This window comes from Ambystoma mexicanum, chromosome 8 (genome assembly GCF_040938575.1).
Source record: "Ambystoma mexicanum isolate Mex_15411 chromosome 8, UKY_AmexF1_1, whole genome shotgun sequence".
Taxonomy (NCBI): domain Eukaryota; kingdom Metazoa; phylum Chordata; class Amphibia; order Caudata; family Ambystomatidae; genus Ambystoma; species Ambystoma mexicanum.
The window spans coordinates 1,140,155,819-1,140,183,640 of NC_090929.1; the positions used below are offsets into that span (position 1 = coordinate 1,140,155,819).

General features: G+C 46.5%; 1 protein-coding gene across 4 annotated transcripts in view; it reads right to left on the minus strand.

Annotated features, from left to right (window-relative positions):
* Positions 1 to 27,822, minus strand: part of ZNF365 (zinc finger protein 365) — a 563,327-nt gene that overhangs the window by 100,636 nt on the left and 434,869 nt on the right. The gene's annotated exons all lie outside the window — the stretch shown is intronic.

The window sequence follows — 27,822 nt, forward strand, 5'->3', positions numbered from 1 at the left end:
CAAGATAGAAATAATATGCAAGGCGGTGGCATTGCCATCATTGCCAAAATGCCTAACCATGATAATTACCCATACCCCAGACTCAAACTCCTGCGAAGTGTGTGCTATCAAACTCCCACTTCACAACTCCCAAACCCTGATCTACCTTATCTATAGGCCCCCAGGCCCAGTGGGTACATTCGAAGAAGTTATTAGCAGTCTACTAACCACTCACCTCAAAACCTCCACACAACTACTCATTCTTGGAGGCTTTAATCTAGGTTTTAATGACCCATCAGACAAACATGCCTCCAACGTGCATAATACCCTCGCTGAATTAGGATCAACCCAAAAAATTGTGGAACCTACCCACAACAGAGGGAGAACTCTCGATTGGTTAGCAGAATACAACTGCTCCGCCTCCATTACCTCCATCTCTCCACAACTATGGACGGACCACTATCTGGAAACCTACAACTTATCCACCAAAAGGCCACTCCTTCCGTAGCCAATATGGCCCCCTCATGCCCTACCAGGAACAAAAAAAGTATTACCAAAGATAAAGTAATTCCTGCTATTCTACCTATCCTAAACCAACTCGATGAGCATCTAGACCCAGAGATACTCATTGAAGAGTACAACAAAATTTTACTAACCACCCTTGACAACAAAGCCCCTCTAAAACTTAGACCTAGCAGACCTAAAGCCCATCTCAATAAATGGTTTACCCGGAACTGAAAGATCTCCGTCAACTCAAAAGAAGTTGTGAATCTGCTTGGAGACTTACCCCATCAGAAGACCATAAAAGAACAAGTTACTTACCAACTAGTAACTTTCTTTCGATTGGATGTTCCTCCAACGTATTCCTCATCTTAGATGTATTCCATCCAGCTTTGCTGCTCTTCGGAAATTTTTTCGGCAGAGGGTGCCGTGCGTCCATGTCGTCGAGTCGATGGTCCCTCGAAGGCCTCCGCCGAGGGTGACGTCATCGGGTATATAAGTAGCACGTGCGGCACCCGTTGGCCTCAGTTCTGTTTTTCCCTTTTCACCTTTGATTTTGTACTTTGTAGATTGTGACGGCAGACAGGTATCAGCCTTGCGTGAGTTGAGTTGGCAATAACCCGGAAAAATCTACAGAGGGGTAGGCTGGGAGGGCGATGAGTAATACGATGGAGGAACATCCAATCGAAAGAACGTTACCAGTTGGTAAGTAACTTGTTCTTCGAGTGGATTGTGTCCTCCAACGTATTCCTCATCTTAGATAGACTCCCAAAGCAGTATGGATAATTTCTCTGGAGGAGGGGTTAGATTTTTCAATGCCCTTAGATGGCTGAATATAGTACTGCTTTACCAAAATTCAGCTCCTTAGACTGGGAAGCATCCAGACTATAGAATTTTGAAAAGGTGTGCAGTGAAGACCAAGTTGCTGCTTTACAAATGGACCTTATTGGAACACCTCTTTGAAGGTCTGTCGAAGAGGCGATGCCTCTGGTGAAATGAGCCCTTAACCCTTCTGGTGGGTCTTTTTGTGCTAATCTGTAGCATTCTGAAATGCAAAGCACAATCCAGCGTGATATGGTCTGTTTTGTCACCGATTGACCCAATTTCCTTCCAGTGTAGCCGATAAACAGTTGGTTGTCCACTCTAAGCTTGGAAAGCCTAGAGATGTAAAAGCTTAAAGCTCTTCCTGGATCCAACCTGTGTAATCTTTCCTCCTCCTTAGTAGGATGATGTGGAGGATAGAATGCGGGTAAAACAATTTTCTGACTTAAATGAAAATCAGATACTACTTTAGGTAAACATGAGGGTTTAACCCTCAACACAACTCTGTCTTTATGGAACACAGTATAGGGTGGCCCAGAAGACAGTGCCTGCAATTCGCTCACTCTTCTTGCAGATGTTAAAGAAACTAGGAAAGCAGTTTTCCATGTCAGTAATCTTAATGGACAAGTTTTCAAAGGCTCAAAAGGAGCACACATTAAGAATTTTAGAACCAGATTGAGATCCCAAATTGGCACTTGGAATGGGTAAGGAGGAAACACATTGGTGAGTCACTTTAAGAATTGCACTACCAAAGGAATTTTGAAATAGGAACATTCTTCCGACGAGCGCTTGAAGATGGAAAGCGCTGCAAGATAACCTTTAATGGTACCAACATTTAGACCTCTATGCCATAGGGACAAGAAGAAGGACAGTACTTCCGGAATAGAACATAGAAAAGGATCGACATTCTTTTCTCTGCACCAGTTGCAAAACTTCCTCCAACGGCAACGGTATAGAGATTTTGTTGCTGGCCTTCTTGCCGAAAGCAACACCTCCATGACGTCATCTGGAAGGCCCCAATCCTTGTATCTCAGCCTTTCAGATACCAAGCGTGAAGGTTGAGAGTTTTGACCTCTGGATGGAGAACCTGACCCTCCATTTGTGAGAGAAGGTCCTCTCTCTGAGGAAGACGTACTGGGGACAGATGGACATGTCTAGAAGGTCCGAGTGCCACATTCTCCTGGCCCAATCTGGGGCAATTAGGATCATGTGGTTCCCGAACCGTCTCAGTCTCCTGATGACCTGAGGAATGACGTGAATCGGAGGGAACGCGTACAATAGTGGGAAATTCCACTCCACCACGAACGCGTCTCCCAGGGCTCCTCTCGGGGGAAATTCCCTTGAGCAATACATTTTGCACTTCCGGTTGATTCCGGTCACAAATAGGTCTACTTGAGGGGTTCCCCAAAGGGCGAAGATCTCTTGAATGACTTCCTGAGCCAGTTCCCATTTGTGGGACACCGTGCTCTGCCTGCTCAGAGCATCTGCCATCATATTCCACTCCCCGGCTAGATGAACTGCCGTTAAAGAGATTCCTTCCTGAATTGCCCAATACCAGAGCTGCATTGCCTCTCTGCACAGAGGTAGTGACCCTACACCTCCTCTTTTGTTTAGATAATGCATGGCCACTGTGTTGTCCATCATTATCAGGACATTTTTTCCCCTGACAGATGGCAGGAAAGCTTTCAGCGCTAGTCTGATTGCTCTCAGCTCTAAAAGGTTGATGTGTAGTTTGGACTCCGATGGAGACCAACGACCGCTGATTGTCAGATCGTTGGCATGAGCTCCCCACCCTATGAGTGAGGCGTCCGTCACTACTGTGATCTCTGGCCATGGTTGCCAAAAAAGTTCTCCTTTTAGGATGTTCTATATACAAGTCCACCATCGAAGATCTTGTAGAACCTTGTTCGGAATCTGGAGAAGATACGTCATTTGACCTGAGAACTGGGACCACTGAGTGTTTAGAGCCCATTGAAGGGATCTCATCATCAAACGTGCCTCTAGCACCAGGAAGATGCAGGATGTCATGAGGCCGAGCAACCTTAAGAAGTCGTAGGCCTGGAGATTTTGGGCATTTTGGAATTTGGAAACCATCTGAAGAATGTCTTGAGCCCTCGACTTGGGAGGCAGGCTCTTTCCGAAGGATGTGTCTAATACAGCTCCTATGTAATGGAGCTGTTGGGAAGGTGTCATTTGAGACTTCTTGAAATTTAGGGAGAAGCCCAGTCTGTGAAGGAAGTGGCAGGAGACTTTCAGATGATCCAGTGCTTGTTCGGCAGAACGTGTCCTGATCAACCAATCATCCAGGTAGGGGTAGAGGTGAATCCCCCCCTTTCCTGAGGTGCGCTGCCACCACTGCCATTAACTTGGTGAAGACCGTCGGGGCAGAGGTTAATCCGAATGGCAGGACTCGAAATTGATAGTGTGAGTCGCCAACTACGAACTTCAGGTATTTTCTGTGCTTGAGATGAATCGGCACATGAAAATAAGCATCCTGGAGGTCCAATGACACCAACCAGCCCTGAAGTTCAAGGGCCTGAAGGATCTGAGAAAGAGTAACCATCTTGAACTTGTCCTTGCTGAGGAACTTGTTCAAGTTTCTTAAGTCCAAGATGGGTCTCAGTCCTCTGTCCTTTTTGGGGATCAAAAAATATGGGGAGTACCATCCCTTGTTCTTCTCCGCTGCAGGTACTGGTTCTATAGCACCTTTCTCCAGCAGGGTTAGAACTGCCTGCTGTAGGAGCGGGTCTGAAAACTTCAAAGGGTGTCTCCCTGGTGGATTGCTTTGAGGTTGCATTAGAAAAGGAAGGCATTAAACATGGGCTATTATTTCTAGAGCCCAAACATCTGAAGTAATGGCTCGCCATTCTTGCAGATGCTGTGACAGCCTGCCTCCTACAGGTGTTTTGTGATGCAAGTCCTCAAAGAGGTTTTGTGGCGGTTGTTGCAGCCGCTGATGGCAAAGAGGCTGAGCTGGAGCTGGCTTTGCACGTTTTGCCCGTCCACCACGAGTGGCCTTTCTCTGGCCCCTTTGACTGGCCATTCCTCTCGCCTTTCCATATGAGGAGTAGTAACGATAGGATCGTCCCCTCCACGACTGTCCTGGCGCACAAAAAGGCTGAGGTTGCCTAATAGCAGCCCCTAAAGATTTGGCAGTTGCGTTTGAGGTCTGCACCCTCTCAAGGCTCTCATCAGCCTTGCTGCCAAAAAGGTGAGATCCTTCAAAGGGCATGTTCAGAAGGCGGTTCAGTATGTCCAGTGCAAAACCCGACTTCCTTAACCACGCAAATCTGAGCATTACTGTGCTAGTGCCCATGGACCTGCTTACACTATCCGCAGTGTCCAATCCAGATTGAAGGGATTCCTGCATGGCTTCCTTTCCATCTCTAACAATGGCTAGGAACCCTTCCCTTTCGTCCCCTTATGGTATGTGCTCCGCCGCCATTGCGATGCACTCCCACAGAGTGTACGAAAACTTTGCCAAGGCACATGTGGAGTTGGCAGATTTTAAAGCCATACTCCCAGCTGAAAATACCTTCTGTGCCCAGCCATCCACATGCTTATCGTCCCTGCCTGGAGGGATAGAAGGGTATGCAAGTTTGTTAGAATCTGTGGCTGCCTGTATGACCAGACTCTCGGGAGTGGGATGTTTGGACAGATAGCCGGGGTTGCTACTGGCAGGTCGCTATTTTGAGGTGAGGGATTTATTTACCGGAGGAATAGAATCTGGAGTTTCCCAATTCTTGCCAACCCTATTTTTCAGGGCTACTTGAAAAGGTAGTACTGGGTCTTCGGTGGGACCATGGTCCAATATATCTGTCAAATCATCCTGGATGAATTGGGCTGATGGTCTAGCCCATCCGAAGTAATCTACTACCTTCATCATTAACTGATGGTATGATGGACTGGCATGCTCTCCTGGTTCTGGTCTGCCAAAGTCATTTTCAGGAGATGTGTCAATGCCACTTGCATTGTGTAATGATTCCACCAAGTCCCTCATTCTGCTTTCTTCTGACATCAGGCATTCTGGGACATTTGGGGTGCCATATTCTAGCCCAAAAGGTACATTCTCCTCATCAGATATTTCCTGTTCCTGAAAAATTGAGGTCAGGGACTTGAAAAACTCCTTCCTAGGGTGAGGCTTGAAAACCTTCTCTGGAAGAAGAGGAGGAAGAGGTGTATTACAGGGCTCTGAGGGTATTACAGGTCTTGTAACCCTGTCTTTCCCTTTTTCTGGCTAGCCTGGCTTGGCTGGAGCCTTTGGCGCCGAGGGCTTCGGGGCCGGCGTCGACAAAGGCGTCAATGAAATAGTGGTCGTCGACGGAGCCTGCTTTGAGGGCGTCGAGGCGCTCTTCGAAGATTTGCCCTTCGAGGTGCGTTGGGTCTCGGACAGCGTCTGTGACCTCAAGCGGTCGACTTGACTCGCGTGGTCCTTTTCGCTCGGCGTCCTGGAAGGTTCTCTATCCTTCCTTTTTCGATCACCCGGGCTCGAGGGCGCGCAAGTCTCGGAGCGATGACGCTCCCGGACGGCTTCCGAAGAAGGCGCGGACCGTGGCTTCGCTTTCTCAAACACCTCCATCATTTTGACCCTGAATGCTTCCCACTCTTCGTGGGGCATTTCATCCTTTTTGGGGACTCGTCTGAGGATGAGGTGGAGGGGGACCTGTGGCGTCATTTCTTCAACTATTTAGTCGAAGACGACGAGTGATGGGAATCGCTTCGGAACCTGGACTGATGCCTTTCGTGTCGAGGAGGTTTCTCTTCACAGGACCTCCACTCGACGCTGGAGGCTTTACGTCGGGTTTGCTACCTATCTGTAGTTTTCCCCTCCTTTCTCGCAAGGCCTTCCCCGTCATCGCCTGACACTTCGTACAGGCCTCCATGTCGTGGCCTTCTACGAGGCACCACAAACACTCTTGGTGCGGGTCTGTGATCGACATTTTTGAACCACACGACTTGCACTTTTTGAAACCCGATCGTGGGGTTGTGGTCGGCGTCGATGACAAGGACACATTCGTTTATTTCCTTATCTTCACAGAACTCGAGGCACGCCGAATGTCCGAAGCAACGTATACTGCGGAAAAACGGAACTGAGGCCAACGGGCACCGCATGTGCTACTTATATACCTGATGACGTCACCCTCGACGGAGGCCTTCGAGGGACCATCGACTTGACGACATCGACGCATGGCACCCTCTGCTGAAAAAATGTCCAAAGAGCAGCAAAGCTGGATGGAATACATCTAAGATGAGGAATACGTTGGAGGACACAATCCACTTGAAACAAACTTACAAAAATCTCCACACAATACAAGAAGGACATTATCCTGGCCAAACGTAACTCGTATAATAAGCTCATCTCTACAGCCAACTCAAGTATGAGGGAGCTGTTCTCCATCCTAAAGGAATTAGAGTCACCTAGTCCCATTCCAGATATATGTACTAAAAGCAAAGCCTGGTGCACAGGGATACAACAAGCACTTGCCAACAAAGTCACTATGCTCCAAAAGAAAATAGCGGCTAAGAAAGCACTACTTACTCAACCGTCAATACCCAACGCCAACCCACCCGCTATGGAACAAAACACAACTAACCGATTCAGTTTTACAAAAAACATCTATCAGAGAGGTCGAGAAAGTCATCCTCTCTCTCAAACCCTCCAATTGCCAAGGAGACCTGTGCCCTGCACAACTTAGAAAAGATGCCACTAGAGAAATGTCCCCTTTCATAACTAAACTTGTAAATGCCTCATCCTCCTCAGGTACCGTGCCATCTAACCTGAAACAATCATGGGTATTGCCATTGCTAAAAAAAAAATCTCTAGACCCCCTCGCCCCTACCAATTACCGCCCCCATCACCACAGTCGCCTTCCTGCTAAAAATCCTGGACAAGATTGCATATACCCAAATACAAAAATTCCTTGAACACCATAAGCTCCTGGGAGCGAGGCAGTCTGGCTTCTGTCCACAGCATGGGACCAAGACCGCTCTCATTGATTTAAAAGTTCAAATTGACGAGCTAAGAGACCAAGGTCAAACAGCTCTCTTGGATCTCTCAGCCGCATTCGACCTTGTAGACCACAAAGACCTCTGTAACCACCTTAGCTCTGCTGCACACTTCTCCAAAGAAGCTGTAGAGGAGGTCCCAGATATGGCCTGCACCCCTGCCCCCCAGTGCGAGTTGCCAGTAAAATACTCGCCAAGGCATGTGACGTATGAGGAGCAACTGAACCAACAGAGAGCCGCATTGGGCCTCTGCCCTGTGTACATTAGAAGATCAGTACCTGTTGAAATGACAATAAGCAGACAGCCCTGGGCAGCATGGTACCCAATCAGACAACCATACCAGCCGCTGATACGAAACAATGAGTATTTACAGACTGTCCATGAGGAGACACAAAGAGCCCTGATGGAAGGTAAATAATGATGAAAAGAGGGCCTAGACAGACCAACGCATGAGAAAAGGCAACACGCAAACGTGTGTATCCACGAAAACAGGTGCAAGAGACACGAAGGACAACACAATGTTAAAACGTAAGAAATGTCATAGCGAAGGAACCAAGATGAAAGAATTGAACCCGTTAAACGAGTGTAAATGGGCTTGAAACACAAGATGCTAAGAAATCGATACTGCTTGCAATGCTTAGTAGAAGAGCAGCAAGCACCAACCATATATCTACCTCAAGAAGGCACAATGTACTCGTGCGACTCCATTTTGTAAAAGCAGAAGTACGCCCAGGCGGCCAAGGCCTAACTGGTCGGGTTTCATACCCAAGCCAGGGGAAAGAGCGGAATCGAAACTCAACAAAGGAGAGCTCAGGCCTGGGAAATCGAGGTCAACCCAAGAGAGGGAGGCGAGCGTCAGCTAAGGAGAATCGAAACTTCAGAGCATACCAGCCTGCCCTGTGAAGGTCAAGATAAGGAGGCCCGAGCAGGTGGTGGAGTTACATGGAGAATTAAATACACGAGAAGCTGGAAACTGAAGCAGATTCACAGTGAACCAACACATGACCAGCCAGGCGCGAAGATGTGCCACTGTCTGATGTCACCCAGATCCAAGGGGTGCCATAACTTTTCCTGATAAGAGATTACAGTTTCCAGGCCTTCCTTAGCCAACTAATTGACACATCGCCCTAAAACCACTGATTGATAGAAGGGAGGCAGGGTGAATCTTGGGACACTAGGCACCAGGGTGTCCAGCCTGCTTGCTGCTAATTAAAGCGGAGATTTATGGATAGGGGTGTAACTTGCCCAATCACAATGGACCATGTAATCTAGGGTCCTATAGACACTGTAACCAATAGGATGTTGTACTTATAGTGACGTCCATCGCGTGTGATGTAAAAGGATGGGCATAGACGCCCACCAGATAAGAGTTAACCAATCTGCATGCTCTACTGTCATATACAGATATAACACCTATACTTAAGTTACCTTTCCCAACCAATTATATTGCGTGATGATTTTTTATAGAATTAGACGCCAATGATGACGAGTTTAGCCTATAAAAAAGGCTGTTGGACTAAAGTTCGAGGAAGTCGGAGCGAGACAGGTGTATGCAATGCTGCCGATATCCATATGCTGATGTATGTATCATTAAATGGACTTCCCTTTGCCAACTTACTGAGGCCTGATTTTTTAGATGTGCTAGAGTATGTGAATCCTGCACCCTGTCCTCACATGGTGCAGCTATCCAGTATTCCAAGTTCTCGGGGGTTGAGTACTGACCAATGGGCCCATCAGTAATTTCCTCTCCTCGTGAACACTTGGTAGCAGAGGATGGTTTTGGCCATCGATTATTGATAATCGCTTAATATAGTTATAAGACACTCTTAGACCGACGGCACGAAGTAACTCCGGGCCTTCGGTTACATCACAAGTACTTTCGCCATTCCGGCTGAGTAGGCGGAGAAGCTCCCCGTGGACAATGATAGAGTAAAGAATGGAAAAAAATCTGCAGTGGGTCTGAAGGAACCCGCCTTTCCAAGCATAACCCTTCTCATTCCCACGGGCAGCGGATCGGACGAAAACGTTAAAAGCGGGAAGAGGAAGAGGCGCTGATCCTGAAGTTCCAGAGAGGAAAAGAGGCGATCGGTGAGTGAAACAACGAAACTCGTTACCTTGGCAAATGTCTTATAGGCATTAGAGTAAGTAGGGGAAAGGTAACAGAGGGTGGCGGAGAAAAATAAAGTAGCTAGAGGTAGAGTAGACGGTATTTAAAGGGTTAATGACTCGAGTATAAAAAGAAAAACATATATAAAGAGGAATACCAGGGGGGCACCTGAGCCAAAACGTAAAAGAATACCAGGGGGGCACCTGAGCTAAAACGTAAGAGAATACCAGGGGGGCACCTGAGCTAAAATGTAAAAGAATACCGGGGGGGGGGACACCCGAGAGAAAAACGAGATTTCGCCTTGTTCCTGCGCTTTAAAGAGTGGTCAGAAGGAATGTGAACCCAGAGCCCACAGAGGGGGGACAATTTAGGCTACGATTACGTTTAAAGACGGAATTAACGGGGTTCGTTCAAATCCCATGGTGGGGTATTAATTAAAAGGCAGGTACATGTATGACCAGCTGGTGTCTGTCTAGTCTGTCAAGTGACCGTCATATGTGTCTTACTGCATGTTAAATGTACAACAATTGTATTGGTGATTGATTGAAATGCATTTTGGCCTTACGCGATTCTGTAACTAAGAAGGAATCGCCAGTGAATTGATGGTTTCTTTTGAGTTAATTGATAATATAAATGTTCGCGGGAAGAAGTGGATTGGAGCTTGCGGTTGTGGTGCTCGCTCATACTAGTGGGAAGATTAAAAGATTGTGTAAATATTGTTGTTGTCGGAGTTAAAAAATGGAAGAGGCTACCCCACTTGCACACTTGTGCAAGCAACTGCCCAAGCATGCAATACAATTGAAGAAATATAGGCAGGAGTGGGTTAAGCATACTGCCAATAAGATGTTTATGCCTTGGCCCCAGAATGGGTCCTTGTCTAAGGCTGTTTTACAGCACATGACAACCTTCCTACATGCCACATATACTGGCAAGAAGCTTGAGAAACGCCTTGCTGTTCTCGAGCTTTGGAAGATGTTTGAGCAAACGAAGGAAGAAGAACCACCTGCAGACTGGATATTAAATGTATGTACGGAGGGGGGTGAGATGCCTACCGCACCACCAGCCCCGCCAGAAACAGTCATTGAGGGAAGCAAATCAGAGGGTCTTTACCCGTTACGAGAACTCAAAGCAGCTACAGGGTACAGTAACCCCGCATATGAGTCACCTACATGTAGTAGTGACGAAACTAAAGAACAGGAGCAGGAAATTGATTTGGCCTCCACAGTCCTGAGGGACAAGGAGAGGCGCACCGATAGTATTAAGGTTCGGGCACAGGCTAGTACACCTCTCGATAAAGAGAGAGAGGGAAAGAAGCGGAAAGGAAGTGATGAGACAGCATTCGCGAAAGACGAATGGATGGGAGGACAGATACTATTAAAGCTAGATGGAAACGGAAGTGATGATGTGCGGACGAGAGGAAGGCACGATGAAGAGCAAAGAAAGGAGAAAGAAGCAAGGGACAAAAGGACGAGAAAGAAGGATAGATTAAGGCGAGAACAAATATATCGCGAAGAGCAAGTAATACCGCTCAGTCGCACACAGTATGCAGCCTATGAAAAATACAGGCTGAACATGTAGAAGTTGGAGGAAGAAAGGAGAGTGCACGATAGGAAGGTGAAAAAGCGGGAAGACGAGGAGAGTAGAAGGGCAAAGGAACGTAGAAATGAACAAATGAGAGAAGTAGATAAGGCTAGAGAAGAAGCGAAAAAGCGAAAGGAGATAGATGAGGAATTGGAACAAAAACGCAGACAAAGGGCACGAGATCTTGAGTATTTGGAGCGGGTAGTCTTAAACCCAATCCTACAGTATAATTCTTTCCTGCAAGCGATGCGGTACCAGGTACAAGCGGGATAAATATTGACGATGACTTCGATCCCAGAAGCATCGGGGAAACGATTGACGAAATATATGATGAGATGGGACTAGAAGTAGCCTACCAAGGGGGAAGGGAAGATGAGTGCTTAGAGAGCACTCAGCTATATGACAATGAGGATATTACTCAAAGTAGTCGGAGTAGGGGACTGTCCCTAGATAGACTAGAAATTGGACAGAACGAAGATGATGCAAGAAGTTGTGTAAACTGGGAATATTCAGAGTCTGACTCCGGTGATACAGAGGACGAGGCACAGGAGGAAGGGAGGCGATGTGAAAAGCCGCTCCCTCGATTCCAAGGGGTACAATGGTCCGACGCCAGTGAATCTGAACCTAGGACATCAAAGCCTACCAAGGCACATGGAAAACATGAGGGAACACCCCGTGATCAGAGGGGGGAGCCAGCATCCACCTATACAGGCAGATTAAAGGCATTGCCGGGTAGACGGCAAGGTGGTAATACTGCCTCGCCAGTAGACGGGAGGAGTGGGGGAAAAGAAAAGGAAGATTGTGCCTTTCAATTCCCACTGGTAGAAAAAGGGGGAGTGAGGCCGCAATACATTCCATGGCCACACATGGACCCAGAAAACCTAAAAAATAAGCTTCCAATGCTGATATCGGGGGCTGGGAAATGGATACACGAGTTACAAAAGATGACCGGGGGAGTCACCTTAGCTATAGGGGACATCAAGGGCCTCCTGATCGCCATACTTGGTGAAAGGGCTGACAATGTGTGGAAACGGGCTGGGTATCCAAGGGTAACGATAACTAACACTACCCATGACGGAGCACCATTTAATAATTGTAGAGCAGCAGTGTGGAAAGCGCTGCGAACGCTGTACCCAGACACATCGGACATGGGAGCTATAATGACTCGGAAAATGAAAGAGTCAGAGGATCCGTTGATTTATATCCAAAATTTTCAAGACGAGTGGGTGCTCGAAACGCATGAGTCTTGGTCAAAGTCTATCCCTGTCTTTTACCACATACTGTGTCAAGGGTTGCCTGAACCGGTGCAAAAACAGCTCAAGAAATTGGTAGGGATCGAAGCCAAACCGTGGGACGAAATTCAACTGACAATTGCACACTACTGCAGATTGTTACAAGAAAAGAACCGAAAAAAGGAAGCAACCCATAAGGGGGAAGAAGCGAAGCTGGTACAAAAGAAGCTCTCGAAGTATACTCTCGAGGGAGCCATGTTGACCAGCCCAGCCGAGCCCAGCACGCAGCAAGCAAATTACCAAGCGAATACGAGATATTACCCGAGAGGTAGAGGATTTAGAGAAAGATGATGGCAAGGTGGCCAGGGAGGTTTCCATGGTAATCAGGGAGGTTTTCAAAATAACCAAGGCGGATTTCAGAATGAACACATGAGCGGTCAAGCCATGCCGGATGGGCAGATGGTCGGACCACCGCCAGTGTGCTGGCTGTGCAGAAACCAAGGCATGTGGCAAAATGGCCAAGGAATGGGAGCAGGTATGGTGAATCAGCCTGCCGCCCCGCAAAGGCAGTGCGCAGGGCCACATGGTGCAGCAGCAGGCAATAAGCTTGCAGCAAGGTGCACAACAAGGGTTTCAACCCTCAAACATGGGGAACTTGCAACAGGGGCAGCCCCAAAAGGCACCACCGCCGTTGCCACACGGAATGAACAATGAAGGAGGAACCAACCCCGGGAATGGGGGTATTCCACAAACTTACAGTGGGCCGAACATATAAATAAAATAGGACAGCTCACGGGAAACTCTGATGTGCTCTATCCTATCGGTGACACCAGACCCTAATAGGCAACCCAGGGTAAATGTCACTATAGGGGGTAAAGAATATTCCTTTTTAGCTGACACAGGTGTGACGTGTTCGTGCATACGAGAAGGCAAGTTTTCCTTGTCTGGCGAGGCTATACATACTCAGAGTTTCACTGGAGCTCATAGCAGAGTTCCCTTTACAGACACACTCCAAGTCTCAGTGGGAGAGCGTGAAATGAATGTGCCCTTATTGTACTCACGTCAGTCCCCAGTAAACATCATGGGTCGAGATTTGATGACAAAGTTGAATATGACAATCTCGTTTACTGAGGATGGTATAGTGTGCTCCACGCCAGGAATGCACTATTCTAACGTGTGCAAAATGATCAGAGTATACTCTGGACGTGCAGCCATGAGAGCTATACCGCTGGAGCCAGAATTTTTTGCATATGGCGTACGAGTGCTTATGGCGGGATTGCCAGACCTCGCGGACAAACCTATGAGAACCCCTGACGAATTTCTATTTAGACCAAGAATACCCATGCATGAGGAAGAGGGACAAATATTTCCCTTGGAAATACAATCTGCTGCAGTAAAGGGGAAGGTGGTCCTGGCAGAAGGATATGATGACAAAGGAAGGCAATGGTGCGCTATTATCGCCATTGAAGAAGGGTATCGAGTGACTGATGTCACAGATGACGATCTGTTCGAAGAACACCCTGACTTAGAAGAGACAAGAGAGGAAGTAAGTCTCATGTTCTGGGTCAAAATGATCAAAAACGAGAAGTGCCAAAGAGAATGATGCTGGCAATGGTACGTCCAGAATACTTTGAGGAGGACATGGTCCAGGTGCCAGTCGCAGTATGGACAACAGGGCCTTATGACGTACGAATCCTGAAGGGGGCGGGAGAAGTGAAAATCAAACTGAGGCCAGGAGCGATCCTACCAAGAGCGCGACAATATCCCATGTCCAGAGAAGCGGATGAGGGGATCGCGAAGACAATTTCCGCCATGATGGAACAGGGCATCCTAGTGATGTCAGAATCACCCTGTAACACGGTGATCTATCCTGTCAAGAAATCGAAGGGCGGGTCTTAGCGTTTAATCCAGGAATTAAGGGCATTAAACGACATTGTCGAAGCCGAGTTCCCTCTAGTCCCTAACCTGTCTACAATTTTGTGTAACATACCCACTGAGGCAAAATATTTCACGGTGATCGATTTGAAAAATGCATTTTTCTCAATTCCGTTGCAACGTGACTCGCAAGACTTGACATCGTTTACGTTTAGGCAAATGCGCCTGAAAAGCACGAGGCTGCCACAGGGGTATTGTGAGTCCCCATCCATTTTTAACAGAGTCCTGCAAATGGACCTAAGCAATATTGCGGTAGTCAGTGTTGTTTTGCAGTATGTAGATGACATTCTGATCTGCAGCACCACTGAGGAACAATGCAGGAGTGACTCTGTCCAGCTACTAACGATACTAGTAGAGAAGGGGTACAAAGTTGATAAAAAAAAGTTGCAATACTGTCAGCGGGAAGTGCTGTACATAGGGCAACTAATCTCTCATGAAGGGAAAAAGATAACCCCAGAAAGGGCTAAAGCCATCATGAACACGGCCAAGCCACGCACGATCAAGCAAATGCAAAGCTTTTAAGGCCTGTGCAATTATGTCCGAGCTTGGGTCTTTGACTACAGCTCGTACACCAAGCCCTTGCTTCAGGCCCTGAAGAAGGCCCAAGTGACCAAGGAAGAAATTGAGTGGACTGAGGCAATGGAAAAGGGTTTTACAGAACTCAAGGGGGCAATTTGTAAGGCCCCAGTTCTCAGGATCCCTAATTATGCAGAAGAATTCTATCTGTTCTCACATACCGATGGCAATTTTATGACGGCAGTACTAGCTCAACGAACATCGCTGGGGTGCAAATCTCTAGTGAATTACAGCGGGAGTCTGGACCCGGTTATGAGGGGCCACTTCCCATGCGAACAAAATCTGGCACCGCCGCGTTTGCCATCGAGAAGGCATCTTCCATTGTGATGGGGTGCTCCATGACATTGTATGTCGAGCACTCACTGTTCGCCATATTGGAGAAGCCAAAAGGCACATTGACATCACAGAGAGCATCCGCCTATGAGGTGATCTATAATCCATCGATCAAAATAGTTCAATGTAAAACGGTGAACCCTGCAACGTTCATAATAGAACCAGTAACCGAGGGTGAACCAGTCCATGACTGTGCAAACTATGAAGAATTCTAAGGATGAAATCCCAAGGGTAAAGGAAAACGCCCTGCCAAGTGGGGAGGTCGTCTTCATTGACGGGTCTTCTAGAATCGACCAAGAAGATGGACAAAGTTATACAGGCGTAGCCGTGGTGAAACACCTGGCGAATGGAGAGTTTCAGTTACTCGTCACTGCGCGAATACCCTCTCACTATTCAGCCCAAGCTGCAGAACTGGTGGCACTGATACTCGCCATCGAAAATCATGCAGATCAGGAAGTGACGATGTACAGTGATTCTGCCTATGTGACTTCCACCGTGCATGCAGGTTTAGCACGATGGAAAATGAGGGGCTACCTCCGAGCAGATGGCACGCCAGTGCAACATGCACCCTTACTGGATAGGCTGATAAAAGCACTACAGCTCCCAGTGTGCATAGCGGTCGTGAAATGTGCCGCTCAGACCAAGGGGACAGATTTCTTGTCACGTGGAAACCATGAAGCGGACACAGAAGCCAAGCGCATGGCATCCAAGAATGAAACAATCATGGACGTGGAGGTGGCACGTACCCATGAATGAATTATGGTACCGCAAGCCACACCAGAAGCCTATAGCAATATGGGACAGACTCAGTTAATGTAGCTCCAAGGGGAGGCACCTCAGGAGGAGAAAAATGTATGGAAGCGTCGAGGGTGTTCTTTAAACCCCTCTGACGGATTGTGGAGGCAAGACAGCACTGGTAAACCAGTAATGCCTGTCACCCTTCTAAAGGTAGCGTTAGAACAACTGCACTACCCCTTACACATGTCAAAAGAAAATCTTGCTGCAACACTCGCAGAAGACTGGTTCACGCCGAATTTAGCGGAGCATGTTGCATTTTTTATGGTCAACTGCATAATTTGTCAGCAATTCACCTCTGGGCACACATTAAAAGTAGTGAGAGGAATCATTCCCAGACCTAATGGACCGTTCCAGCACCTACATATCGATTATGTCGATATGATTCAGGTGTGTAATGGGTACAAGTATTTAATTGTGGTGGTGTGTCCTTTCTCAAGATGGATAGAAGCAGGTCCCTGTACACACCCCTATGCAGCCTGTGCCACAAAGTTTCTGGTGAGGGAAGTGTTCCCTAGGTGGGGGGTGTGTGAGGTAATGAGATCAGATAATGGGTCCCATTTTGTAAATATAGTGTTTGAGCAGATTAGCTTGTTGCTTGGTATAAAGCACAAGGTCTCGTCGGCGTATCACCCAGAGGGAAATGGCACATGTGAGCGGCTCAACGGCCTGTTAAAAGAGAGAATAGCCAAGTTGAAGCTCACAATAAAGAAGGGATGGTTGCACTGTCTACCACTGGCATTGTATGCTCTTCGGAGCCAACCAGGCTCCGACCATCACCTTACGCCACACAAAATTGTTACTGGTAGAAGGATGAGGACCCCTCTTACCCCCCGAGACAGGGCTAGATGTGATGCCCAGCCTGCTAGGGAGGTTCTGGGAGCAGAGATGAAGGATAACCTTGACTGTCTCACATCCAGCGCCACTGTCTTTTCAGACCAGCAGCAGCGACGGCGTAAAGAGAACAGCACAGCACAAGCCGCAACAGACATTGCTGATGCAGGCGCAGCTCACAGCCTTCGTGCGCCCCTTGTCTTCCCTGGCGACAGCGTCCTTGTGTGGAATTTTACAAGGAAAAAATGGGACGAGCCAAGGTTTAATGGCCCTTTCATCGTAGAGGACTGCACCCCGTCCGCTGTCAAACTCGAGGGCAGAAGAGCCTGGATCTTCCTAAACGACATCAAACCGTTTATAGGAGAGAACACTCCTACTGCATCCATCTCCAAGGAATCTACAGACAACAGGGAAGGACCTCAGCACGTGCAGACAAGATCTATGGCGAGGAAGAAGGACGCATGAGCAGAGAAGAAAGGAAAAGAGCCCGTTTGTGTAAATCGTGTCCACACTGAACTTTTCCTTTATGCACAGAAAGAGACAAAACCAACAAACGAACACTCTGTCCAGCCAAATGTGCAGGGTAAAAAGGAGAATCATATATTCCGAATCCACAGTGACACTGGTAACTCGAAAATGTTGAACCACACGAAGCATTGAACATGAACTCTAAGACTCTGATAAGTAGTAAAATAAGACATTTCTGAGAACCAAAAAACGTTATACCAAGACTTTGTGCACAGAACCTATGGTACATCCCGGCAGAAGTCTCAAGTGGGATGTACTCACCTATTTTCAGCTTGTGCTCCTGACATATCCGTCACTCATAGGGAGAGGAACAAGTATCGCAAAATACATTCAAGATCCAGAAAATAAGAAGGTAATCAGGCAACTACTGACTGTCATCACAGAGGTCTTCGCCGAGTTGCCCGAGCACAGTGAACAAGAGACTAATGCTCCCACCCTAAGTGATCATTGATGTAATAACGTATACATTATTCTTCCGAATCATAGAGGAGTACCCAGGACTTGTCAGGAGAACCACAGTTACACTGACTTTCATCAGAGATCCCCGAAACAATGACTATTTGAACCAAGTGTGGTATAAACTGAACCATGTGGTAGCAATCCATGCAGCAGGAAAGTGCAAAAACTGCTCACAACAAAAGAAAGACTTGTGATCGGGACCCAGCAAAACAAAGCAAATGTCCCTGTCCCCTGCAGACTCGCAGCTAGCCAACAATGTCCTGATTAGACTAGTCACAGACTATCCAGAAATGGTGGGAAGGTCTGCTGATGTTGATGTTGTCACTTTCCTCAGAGATCCAGTCAATTTCCTACACATGAAGACTCTTCTCCACAGGATCATGCTCCAAGTGGGACTGTCCAACTTCCAGCGAGAGTTCCTAAGGAGATTCCTGTGAGACTGTTCGCTGAGGGAAGTACAAAGACTGTTCATGGCACAAAAAAGGGCCTGTGATCTAGAGGCCAGAAAGTAAGAGCTAATGTCGTTGACACCAGAAGACAGCAGATACGCATTCCGAGTCTTCTTCCACCTCATTGAGAACTTTCCAGAACTAGTGGGTAGACCCATCACTATCGACGTGCCCACCTTCCTCAGTGACCCAGCAAAGAACGCGCAACTCAACAGGCTCCTGAGAGCTATCATCTCGCAGCTGAGAAGCAATTACGGACATCCATTGCTGAGGAGAGCCTTAGGGGGGGAGATCCACGATAAAACTCTTCATCATCCTTCCGACGAAGACAAAGTAAGAAAACAAGGACAAAGTTCTCCATTCTGCTAACATAGGACAAATTGAGAAGAGCGGAAACAAGGATAACCACATCGTGTTTGTATTTTATTTTTATTTTTATTTCTGTATTTTTCTTCTATTTTTCATAATCTTTCTGCCGTGGCGCAGATGGAGGAGAGAGACACTACTCTTCAACGTGTCAACGAATGACCAATTGGAAGGAACGAACACAAGAATTTCACCATCGGGTTTTCCATTTTCAACATCTTTCTTATTTCTTCCTACCTTCTCATATGTTCACTTTTATTTTTATTTTTATTTTTTCGATGTTTTATTTTTGCGTGATTTGTAGCGAATCCATCTCTTCATGGTGTAATTTTGAACAGATTCCTGCATGTCCTCAGGGCCATGGTGAATTGCAGGGGCGCCCTGGGACTGTGTTTATTATAGAAATGCAAAATGAAAATGATATGATAAAGACGGTAGTCTAACCTTTCTCCATAGTCTTGCTAAACGGTACTGTGCCGCATATCTCGAGACTACTGGTTACACCCATAAAGGGGACATTTCAATAATACTTGTCACTTTAGTATTTTCTGAACCTTTTTGAGCAACGAGATCAAAGTAAGAAAGTAAATAAACTATTGACTATGTACTTAATTGGCATGGGGGCCCAGAACAGTAACCTAGCTTTACCACCCGTGGAGGGGCGCCACCGCTTCCCTGCAAGGAGATGCTGCAAGCTATCGCTTAAAGCCATTATATGCATATGCATAGTGATTATTATTGTGTTTTTGTCTCTCACTATCAGAACTGCATTTTTTATTGGTGCACGGAGTGTCCCATTGTCCGTGCATCCACCAGATAACGAATATCTAGGTCCCACAAAAGCACCCAGACCATATATCGTCATCCCTGTTCCTACAAAAGCTGGTGGCAAAGCAAACAAACAAACTGAATGTAATAAATAGTGACAGCTACACGGTTGAGGTTATGAATGATGAGAAAAGCTGGAGACAGGGTCAGCTCGGAATGAATGATAACATAGCACTGTCCACGGCATGCACCCACACACTGAGTGCACACGAACAAGGGCAAGTGTCAATGGCTACGGGACCTCAGATAAAATCAACAGTAAAAGAAAAACTGCCTAAGGAACGACCGGCTCCAGAAAATAGTGGAAGTAAACAAGAGGAGCCAGGTGAGAACCCAAGTAGAGGGGGCATGACAGAATCCCTCAAATAAGCGGAAGAAGCTATGAAAGAACCTACTGAGAAAACACATGCGTTGGTTGAATATGTGTTCCCGCTCATACTTAGAGCAAAGAAGCTACATGAGGAGCTGAGCAAGAAAACCACAGAAACTGTAATAACGAGCACACCTGCTCCAACGCTAGAAATAAGCATCAGGCCTACAATGCCGCCACACATTGGGAAGATGACAAGCTAATGGTGGTGGGAGGAGGTCTACAAAAGAATGCATGAGGGAAGGAAAAGAAATGCAAAACATCCCCCTGTTACTGTCGGGCAGGAAATGAAACCTGCCCCACCAAGGATAGTACCCGAGAGCCTACCCGAATGGAAGAACAGTACGGATTTATTCAGAGACATAGTGATAGCCAATTACAGAAAAACGTTAAGAAACAAGAGAAGCCCATATGAAGCCGACAACGAACTAAACGATTACTTGGACAGCACAGCCCATCTAGGAAACAACATTTGGTACCAACACATGAAGGAAGTTGGAAGGAGTCAATCAGAAGGGGAATGTTTCGTCTGTGCACTCCTGCCATACAGCATGGGCAAGTCCAAAATCTTTCTGGCGATAGAAGTTGATGCCCCCACTGCACACTGCATGTCACAAGTAGCAAAGTGCAACACCAGAGAGCAGTTTATGGGGAGAGATGCCTCCCTGATATGGGCCAACGAAAAGGATTTCCCTGATGAAGACAGTTTTGTTCAGGACATCAAAACAAGAAACAGGGCTCACACCAAGAATCATGTGATTAGATATGAGAACCCTGACGTCAAAGGATCAGGAATGAGATGGAAAATAAACCCGAGACTGAATGTCCAAGGGAAAACAGCTGAAGAAGCTCAAATCTGGAAGAACCAAGGCCAAATGCAGATCTGGGGGTCAGTAGTGTCCCCAAACGGATGGGAAGAAGGGGTCGTGATATGCCGAGCCTGGATGGTCCTTGGAGCCTGCCAAGAAGCAATAGAAAATTCACAAAGACTATGCAAATCATTGTGGCCAAGAGTGGTAAAGTTGCTAACATGGGTGAAGACAGAGGAGGACCCCTGCAAAGAGTATCACTGGAAAACCCGTAACTGTGCTTCAGAAGTAATGGCACGAGAAAAATGGGAGAGAATTAAAACTGCGGACGAATATATGAAGCCCCAGGGATGTTGCAAGGAACCGCAGACCTGATGGACCATTACTGGGCATGTGGATCCAAGGCATACATAAGGCTACCAAGGAACTGGGGAGGCATATGCACACTGGTGAACGTCCACGTTCCGGCACTGGTGATTCCAAAAAATGAACTGAATTTGGACAGCTTCCCAAAAGCAGATGCTCACCTGAGGAAAAGGAGGTCTGTGAAGTTAATGTCGAGGATGAAGAGAGAAAATTACTTCTCCACCAAATCAGAGGACACATTTCATGCCATTCTGTACGAACACAGGCTCTTTAGCCTTACCTCATCCATATTCACAACAATACTCTTGCCGCATATCCAAGTTAGTGCAAATACTAAATTGTTGCAGATAACCAGATGGGAATTACTGCAGACCATGAATACCACCATAAAAGGATTCAATGCGGTTAAAGAAGAGTTAAGAGCAGTCCGCCTGGTGACTCTCCAGAACAGATATGTGCTTGACATGATTATAGCGATGGATGGAGGTCTTTGTGCAAAAATTGGAGAATCGTGTTGCACATTTTAACCATGGCACGATGAGGAAAATGGAACCCTCACCGAGGCCATAGGCATACTGACAAGCCTAAAGAACCAGATGACCGAGGAAAAAGATGAAGTGGACGATGACAGTTGGTTTGGGAACTTATTCTCCTCGATCCCGCAATGGATGGCTGACATATTCAAGTTTCTGGGAGCCTTACTAGCTATGATGCTGCTAGGATTCTGTGTTATCAGGATAATCGTCACACAGTGCCAGAAAACTGCAAAGAAGGCCATTGGGATGAAAATTATGGTCGAAATCGAGCCAGGTTGGAAGCCCAGAGACCTGACAGACAAAGAGATAAAGGACTTCATGAAGGCCAGTGAATTTGCACCATAGGGAACAAAATTCACTTTTCCCAAGAAACGAAGAAGGTCTGAAGGAAAATGGATTTATTGCAGTCCAAATGGACAATGCCAGCTGATGACCTTGAACAAAGATGAGCATGTGAAAACAGCAGGAAGTTTGAAAGGGGTGATAAAGGTATGGACAACAAAATTGCATACAATCACGCCATCTTGTGTAAACCCGGAAGACGATGAAGAAGACATTGAAGAAACAAAGAAACTAAATCTAAAGGAGGAAGCAGAAGTGGTTGATGAACCGATCAGAGGGGGGAGTGTAGAGGAGGTCCCAGATATGGCCTGCACCCCTGCCCCCCAGAGCGAGTTGCCAGTAAAATACTCGCCAAGGTATGTGACGTATGAGGAGCAACTGAACCAACAGAGAGCCGCATTGGGCCTCTGCCCTGTGTACATTAGAAGATCAGTACCTGTTGAAATGCCAATAAGCAGACAGCCCTGGGCAGCACGGTACCCAATCAGACAACCATACCAGCCGCTGATACGAAACAATGAGTATTTACAGACTGTCCATGAGGAGACACAAAGGGCCCTGATGGAAGGTAAACGATGATGAAAAGAGGGCCTAGACAGACTAACGCATGAGAAAAGGCAACACGCAAACACGTGTATCCACGAAAACAGGTGCAAGAGACACGAAGGACAGCACAATGTTAAAACGTAAGAAACGTCATAGCGAAGGAACCAAGATGAAAGAATCAAACCCGTTAAACGTGTTTAAATAGGCTTGAAACGCTAAGAAATCGATACTGCTTGTCTACCTCAAAAAGGCACAATGTACACTTGCGACTCCATTTTGTAAAAGCAGAAGTACGCCCAGGCGGCCAAGGCCTAACTGGTCGGGTTTCATACCCAAGCCCAAGCCAGGGGAAAGAGCGGAATCGAAACTCAACAAAGGACGGCTCAGGCCTGGGAAATCGAGGTCAACCCAAGAGAGGGAGGCGAGCGTCAGCTAAGGAGAATCGAAACTTCAGAGCATACCAGCCTGCCCTGTGAAGGTCAAGATAAGGAGGCCCGGGCAGGTGGTGGAGCTACATGGAGAATTAAATACACGAAAAGCTGGAAACAGAAGCAGATTCACGGTGAACCAACATGTGACCAACCAGGCACGAAGATGTATCACTGTCTGATGTCACCCAGATCCAAGGGGTGCCATAACTTTTCCTGATAAGAGATTACAGTTTTGAGGCCTTCCTTAGCCAACTAATTGACACATCGCTCTAAAACCACTGATTGATGGAAGGGAGGCAGGGTGAATCTTGGGACACTAGGCACCTGGGTGTCCAGCCTGCTTGCTGCTAATTAAAGTGGAGATTTATGGTTAGGGGTGTAACTTGCCCAATCACAATGGACCATGTAATCTAGAGTCCTATAGACACTGTAACCAATAGGATGTCGTACTTATAGTGACGTCCATCACGTGTGATGTAAAAGATGGTCGTAGACGCCCACCAGATAAGAGTTAACCAATCTGCATGCTCTATTGTCATATACAGATATAACACCTATACTTAAGTTACCTTTCCCAACCAATTATATTGCGTGATGATATTTTATAGAATTAGATGCCAATGATGACGAGATTAACCTATAAAAATGGCTGTTGGACTAAAGTTCGAGGAAGTCGGAGAGAGACAGGTGTATGCAATGCTGCTGATATCCATATGCTGATGTATGTATCATTAAACGGACTTCCCTTTGCCAACTTACTGAGTCCTGATTGTTGAGATGTGCTGGAGTATGTGAATCCTGCACCCTGTCCTCACATGGTGCAGCTATCCAGTATTACATGTTCTCGGGGGTTGAGTACTGACCAATGGGCCTGTTAGTAATTTCCTCTCCTCGTGAACAAAGCCATAACTTGGGTTGAATCCTTCCTCAGCGAAAGGACCATGAGAGTTCTCCCCTTCAGATGCTGCGGACCCAATCCCCATTTCATACAGCATTCCCCAGGGCTCCTGTGAGTCCCTGACACTATACAACATATTTACTAAGCCCCTTTTTGATGATCTGGACCCTCTTGGTATCACCTACACCTACTATGCAGATGATACTCAGATCCTCCTCCCACTTTCAGGGGATTACAATAAGGATTTGGCCTTGGTAAATAGGGTGTATCTCAACATCCAGGCATGGATGGCGACACACAGTCTATGCCTGAATGATGATAAAACAGAGCTAATCATCCTGGGAACACACTCCAACCTCACTAAACTAGGCCAGGACTATTCTGCCTTTGAGATTGATGATAATTCCATTAAGGTAGTCAAGGAAGTGAAGACTCTAGGTTTTCACCTAGATGCCACCCTCTCCCTTAACAAACAGGTAAACTCATTGGCCACAGCTACAGCTTACATCTTAGCGAGAGCCCTCATTTTATCGAGACTCGATTACTGCAATGCATTATATATCGGGGCCAACAAATACATCCTACATAGACTACAAACCTTACAAAATAATGCCTTGAGAGCAGCTCTTGGTATCTCCAGACGATCACATATTTCCAAGTTTAGGCGCAACAACAATTGGCTGTCAACCAAAGACAAAATCCTACTGCAAGTTGCCTCCCTCACACATAAATCCATGAACAATGCGGCTCCTCCCTATCTAATGGACAGATTTGTAGAAAGAAGATCCTCCAGACCCGCAAGAATCCCCAATGATAACACACTTATCATTCCTAGATTAAAATTGACCAATGCCAGAGGCGCAAGTTTCCCCAATCCGTGCGGGCCAAGTATGGAACTCACTGGCCCACACTATACGCGAGGAGAAATCTTACCTCAAATTCAGATCTAAATACATCAAGCACCTGAAGCAATTGAATAACTAGCCAGTGCACCCCCCGACCCCGATGATATCTTACCTGAAACCTGTATAATATCCTGTATATAAATCACTGTATGACTGTATATTTTACAATGTATATTTTATTAGCATTTTGTGTAATCATCTATGTACCCTCCCCACCCCACCATCCCCACCACCTTGATACATTACCTGCAACTTGTACAAAACCTTATATATACCCCACTGTACCATTGACATGACCTGCAGATTTCATTAGCATTATGTGTAATTATGTAACCTTGTATATCTTAATATCATTATATGTATTTATGCAACAATGTATCCTAAGCTTTGCATATCCTGTACTGCTGCGCCCTCTTACCCCCGGGTCTGGTGCCCATTATGAGTGAATAAAACAAAACAAACAAACAAACTCTCAGCTGAATTTCCTGTGGCTATGTTCCCGATCTGCTCCATTCATCTTGCTGATTCCAGATTTCACTAAAAGGTCAAAGCATTGCTAACCCTGTCCCAGCAAGGCCATTGATCCAGAAAACCCACTAAAATCCCATTAAAAAAGGGAAAAGCTGTGGTACCTTTTGCATCCTGAAATCAGACCAGCTTGCTGCCCACTATCTGCATGCACGCTGCATCCCTGCCATCAAGCTGTCCTAACCACCTGGTGACCAGAATTGCCCAGCTGTTTGCTGTAAGGCACGCCCGCCGTGTGGTGACCAGACCCAGTTGGCTGTTCCATTGTTCCAAACCTAAGCGTGGAATGTGAGTATCTCCCCATCACAGAGAAACACAGTCTCCCCATCTTGACCCTTTTGTCTGTATTACACTTTCTAAGCAATCCTATTTATAACTTGGTAACCTGTTAAAACTGTTAGAACTCTCAGTGCACCTTGTACTTGATTTCTAAGTGCTAGCGCCATCTCTCTTTTCATTTCTGTCTGGTGTAAATCCTAAGCCCTTAGTTATATTTTGAGTAATCAAACTGATTTCCAGTTAAAGTTGAGTACTGGGGTGATAAATCTGACCTCGCCAATCAACCTTGGCTTACTGTGTTCCTCTTTGACAATATAGTCTAGATAAGTTAGTTTAAGTAACATTTGCCTTCCTTTCAAAACCGATTTTTTTTCATTTTTAACTGCTCTATTTTCCTAAAATTGAACCCCAATCCACCCCGAAAATCTCATCCAAATCTTCAGCTACCAGCATTCTTTCACTTTGATATTGTCCCTGTGATATACATCTGTCCCCCAGACCAAAAACCGCATTGCAATTTTCAGTATTTCACCCGTTTTTATAAAAACGTTTGGGTCATTTTAAGCAGGAATTGAGAAAATTCAAACTTTCCAACGTGTCATTCGGCTGCCGCTTGTTCTAACTTTCCACTCATTTTCAAATTGTATGCTTCTTGTTGATCCATTGCATTGTGATTGCTAGTGTTTCTGCATTCCTGTTGGGAGAAATCATATTTGCCTCACACATTTAACCTCACATTCATTATTTATTTGTCAATTTCCGAGTGTAATTTCATGCCTTTGCAAAGGTTTTAGGGTCCGTTTTTGACACTCATTCTGTGAGGGAAGGTTGGATTTTGATTTTGTTTTCTGTCCCTTATTTCAGACTACCTTTCTTTCTTTCTTTCAAATTATCGAATGCGTGGGCGGACCTACGCAGGCGCTTCCCCCAATCTTACACACAGCCCTCACATTCTCATAACTCCTCCCAATGCCCCGTCTGCTCCACAAAATCTAGCAGCACACTGTGCTGCTTCTTTCTATCCACTCAGAATCTAATTCATTGGGGCTTGAGGGAACGTTGCAGAGGGAAACCTTACCTTGGGTGCTATCTATCCTAATTCAAAAAGTGTTCCTATTCAATTGTGCTTTGTATATGCTCTAGGAGAAGGTTAACCAAGTGCATTGCTTCTATTTTCATTGTAATTATCACCCCATTGGTGATTGCTGCCCCATATTAAAATTGTATGATTGTCTTTGAATCTTAAAGTAAATAAAATATTGGCTTTTCACCAACCAGCCTGGTTCATGGTCCATTGTGACCCGGGGTATTTTAAAAAGGGGGTGTGAGACGAGTTGTGAACTCAAATTGAATCCACATAAAATAAAGAGAAAGGCATCTCAGTTGTGCGCTACATACTAGGCTGAGACCAAGGTGTGTGTCGCCCGATTGAAATCCTTAAACGGTGGGTGGGGGACTGTGAGTGATAAGGAAGAGTGAGATGGTGTTAACGCAGGATGGTGACAAGGAGGAGCGAGTTGGGGCAATCGGTGGACTGATGAGAAAGAGTGAGGTGGTGATATTGTGGGACTGTGCCTAGGAAGAGTGAGGTTGTGGTAGTGGGGTAGTATGAAGAGGAACAGTGATATGGTGGCAATGGGGGGACAATGACTAGGAAGAGTGAGTTGGTGGTAGTGGGAGCTGTGATGAGGAAGAATAAGGTGGTGGTAGTGGGGGGACTTTGATGAGAAAGAGTGAGGTGGTGGTAGTGGGGTACTATGAGGAAGAATGAGCCAGGGGTGAACACCAGATATTTTTTCTGAGCACCGGCCCTTCTTGTCAGGCAGCCTCAGTTAGTTCAGTTTCAATTTTTATTTCTGTGGGTGTGTCTGTCAACAATAAACCATTTTATTTTCTAAAATAAAGTTGTTCTGCATTGTAAAAGAGAGGATGAAAAGGAAAACGCAAGGAGTAGTTGGTTGTGGACGTGCTGCTGCCATGGCAACATGCGCAGTCCCAACTCATTGCAGTTAGAGTTCTCAGAGGCAGATGAGCCAGCAAAGGAGAACTTCATTTTTAACAGTCCATTGACCTGCACTTATCAGTGGAGTTTGGCAGGTTTCTGCTCCGAGCGGGTGCGGGCAGACATCAGCTCATTGGATTGAGAAACTAAACTGATGCGCCGTGGGGTGGAGTCAGTTTCATAAATGAAGCTTGCAAGTGCCTAGCCGCCCAGAGGTCGGAGGACGATGGTCCCTCTCCATCCATTCATGTTGTGCGGGCAGTTGTTGGGTACTCACTACTGTTGCGTAGTTGCTTGTTTAATAAAGGAGGTCCCGGTCGCCAGTTGCAGCCAGGACCCCGTACCAGCAACACGCGTCCCATGTCTGTCTGTGAGACTGGCTGCGTGTGCTTGTGTGTACGGGGGCCTTGGGGTCACACGCTGCATCCAACATTGGCGACGAGGATACGCCACGGAGGGGAACGCGACATTGCTCCGGC